General features: G+C 40.2%; 1 long non-coding RNA gene across 1 annotated transcript; it reads right to left on the bottom strand.

The window, feature by feature from the left end:
* Positions 1-232: 232 nt before the first annotated feature.
* On the bottom strand, positions 233-3,026 carry LOC106572321 (uncharacterized). Its single transcript, XR_001321102.2, has 3 exons — positions 895-3,026; positions 667-732; positions 233-502 (listed from the first exon to the last, which is right to left on the bottom strand). It is a non-coding gene; the product is annotated as an uncharacterized lncRNA (long non-coding RNA).
* Between the last annotated feature and the right edge of the window lie 822 nt (positions 3,027-3,848).

The raw sequence follows: 3,848 nt of genomic DNA, 5'->3' as shown, positions 1-3,848 counted from the left end.
ATGCTCTAACCACTAGGCTACTCGTCAACAAAGTGCCTTGTATAAAAAAATATGTAGAGTACCAGTCAAAAGTTTGGACACGCCTACTCATTCAAGGGTTTTTCTTGATTTTTTACTATTTTCTACATTGTAGAATAATAGTGAAGACATCAAAACTATGAAATAACACATGGAATCATGAAGTAACCAAAAAAGTGTTAAACAAATCAAAATATATTTTATATTTGAGATTCTTCAAAGTAGCCACCCTTTGCCTTGATGACAGCTTTGCACACTCTTGGCATTCTCTCAACCAGCTTCACCTGGAATGCTTTTCCAACAGTCTTGAAGGAGTTCCCATATATGCTGAGCACTTGTTGGCTGCTTATTCTTCACTCTGCGGTCCAACTCATCCCAAACCGTCTCAACTGAGTTGAGGTCGGGTGATTGTGGAGGCCAGGTCATCTGATGCAGCACTCCATCATTCTTCTTCTTGGTCAAATATTTCATGGGTGTATGAACACTAGGGTGAGTTAAAAGACGTTGAAACATTGAACGTGGGTAAATTAAAGCAGACAGTATATATTGAGGTTTGCTTCTTAGTTGAGAGAGGGCCTGTAATGGTTACACTGGGTGCCAGTCAGGTGATTATCACATGCTAGGCAGAACGAGAATGCAAAACCACACCTTGTTGAGGGAGGCCAGGCAGGTGCGGAGGGAAATCACCCTCTTCAGCCCTCCTCCCAGGGTCATCTGAGGAAGTTAGAATTAGAAAACGTATTAAAGTGTCACTCCACAATGATAGATCAAAATACAGATTTTAAAAACCACATTGTCGACCACTCAAATAGAGCTTTGATACACTAAAAGCAGTGGTAGTCAAACACGGTACAGTATTTCATTTGGAGTCACTACCTGAGGGATGTGGTGGGTGCCGTAGGTGGTGATGAAGTGCCGTTGCATGGGGAGTGTGGTTCTGTTGAGCATCTGGGGGAGGGAGAGAGTCTCCTGGTGGAAGTCAGGGTAGAGAGGGGTGATGAAGAGACAGTACCTGAAAAACAGAAGAACAGAAGATGCAAAAAGTGACATCATAAACTTCTTGATGTTAGTTCATTTGTATTTCAAATCTTCTTTTTTTTTGTGACCTACTTTGTATTTTCTTTTTATGATGGGCTCAGATTGATTGAAGCTAGATATACTTTATTAAGCTAGCCAGCTTCAGTTAGCTTCACATTCCAGCTCAGTCTTAATCCGTACTACAGCGGTGGATACTGTTTATCTGCCTGCCACTAACTCTAGCAGACTTGTATCTGCGTGTGCATGTCACACATGGCTAGTCGAAAGCCGAACTCTTCATTGAGACAATGCTGGAACATCAATCAATGGATGAGTCTGAGCCACATTTTCATTTGTGACTAAATCAAAATGAAAGAAAAGTTATCTTGCAAAATCACCAAGCTATGGTGTGATATAGGCTTGTTATCGTTAATGCCATCTTTGGTGTGCTTTTCAATGCACAATAACCTTTTTTTCCCACTCCTATCGATAAAATAATTGTATTAAGTCATATGTTTTACTGTGTGTGAAGTTGAAAATGCATTCTGTCATTACTGAATGTGTAATGTGATAGGTATTTAACAATAAAAAAAATGTACACACAAAAAACATTTGATTAATAATAAAATATTGAATCAGTCGTCTTCTTCAAATGAAGGGGATGAGGATGCAGTCTTTGTGAGAGGGAGGGAATATGATTTCGTTGGTCCTCAACTCGCTGCTCAGGCACTTCATTCAGGATAAATGGAGTTAGCCTGCCCAGGAGCAGGTTAATTCTGAAGGATTCGTTGCCATCGAAATGTACGTGGCTAAAAGGTGAGCCACTTTCGTGATACCGGTTATCCCGAATTGAACTCAGAGTTGACCAAAGTTACCTCACTAACTTCTCAAACTATGTACGTAGTATAGGGCTCTGATCAAAGACAGTATGCAAAATCGCATTTAACAAATACTTAAACAAAGAATTGAAAGACAGTAGAAAATAAGAACAAGCAGTCAATGCAAAACGCCAAACAAAAACAATAAATAAATCAAAGAAAAAAACAAGTTAACAATTGTCCTGTCTACAAATCGACTTTCTGCACGCTAATAACATCCACTCTGGCTCTGACGGAGGCGAAGCCGGAAACTGGCTGCCCTCCAGCTGCAGGTTGGTGAATCCTGCCAACCCCGCAGCCGTCCTCCAATCATTCTGTATCATTGAGACACTCCCCACCAAGGAGCTGACAGACGTTAAAGCAGAGCTGGAGAGCCTTACGCTTCAGCTGCTGTTCACCCACAAGTCCTGAACAGAGAGGGGCAGCTTCTCAAACCTGTTGCCCATCAGTGGGTTCTCACACAAGGTACATGAGTTGGTGGTGGTGATCAGGTAGCTCTGAGAGTTAATCACGTAGGCCCCTTTGAGCTGTAGCGTGACCACGTCGAAGCCCTGGCCCACAAGGCTGTGGCCAGGAACAAATGGGGCTTGGTGCACTAGATGGTGGTTAACTGACGGCAGTGGGAGACCTCAGACAGGCCCAGGTGTGACCAGACCAACAGACACAGGCACAGGTGGATCAGGGGTGAGTGAGAGAGTGATGCTGTCATAGTGGTCTTCTCTCTTCCAGCTTGCTGTAGTCTGTAAAACAGTTTAGAACCATTGGTGAGAAATACTGTGACAAACACTTCTATGATCAGTACATTCCAGTCTTAAACACTATTACAATCAGTCAAGTCATCAATCTGCAAAACGTTTGAAGCATTTTGAAGGTAACTCACCGGAAAAGTATTTCCCCTTTTTCTTCTGAACATTTTTAATATAGATCTAAAATATAACTCTTGCTTGATTTCTGTCTCGAAATGCTTCAAACTGATGATTTCTTCTCCTCTCCCTTCCTATTTAGAGATGGTTATCAGCTCCCTCAATGGGTTGGCTTTGCCAGGGAACTTGAGTGGCATTTTATTATGGTTCAAAGTGTGCCTACATTTTACAGACAATACTCTGCCACAGACATGTAATTTCTCACAACAACAAACATTTAGATGAAATCAACATATTACGATATTCTTTGAATACTAATATTTATCTAATAAAATAATACAAATCATATATACAAAAGGAGCTGTTAAGGGGCAAAGTGTAGAAAATAATGATTTAAGTGATTTAAGATATGATTTAAGTAAATGATTAAGGATTCTATCTCTGACTCTACTGATGTACTTTCTATGCTTGTGATATGTGGTTGTCCCACCTAGCTATCTTAAGATGAATACACTAGCTGAAAGTTGCTCTGGATAAGAGCATCTGCTAAGTGACTAAAATGTAAATGTCAAATAACACACACATAGTATGTCAGGGCTGTCTTCAGGAATGGACCAAAATGCAACGGAGTTAGTATTCATATTTCAATTTAATTAGAATGAACACTACAACAAACAAAACAAGGAAACTGACAGCCAACAGTCCTGTCAGGTGCAAACACACTAAACAAGAAACAATTACCCACAACCCCAAAGAAAAACACACACTACTATATAGGACTCCCAATCAAAGACAACACAACACACCTGCCTTCAATTGGGAGTCCAACCCCAATTAACTAACACATAACACAAAAGCTCTGCCACGTCCTGACCAAAACTAATACACTTACGCCCTCTGCTGGTCAGGACGTGACATAGTAACAATCTCCTAGGTTTATATTGGCAAATGACAATTCATCCATTGACAGTTTAGAATAACCATTGACAATAATATTTTAGATTATACTTTATGTATATATTTTCATGTGTTAATCTAAAGGTTAATATTAAGTAAAGAGACATGCAACCTA

This window comes from Salmo salar, chromosome ssa15, assembly GCF_905237065.1.
Source record: "Salmo salar chromosome ssa15, Ssal_v3.1, whole genome shotgun sequence".
In the NCBI taxonomy this organism is placed as follows: Eukaryota; Metazoa; Chordata; class Actinopteri; order Salmoniformes; family Salmonidae; genus Salmo; species Salmo salar.
Note: the sequence above shows the minus strand (reverse complement) of the source record. Positions and strands in the feature narration are given on the sequence as shown.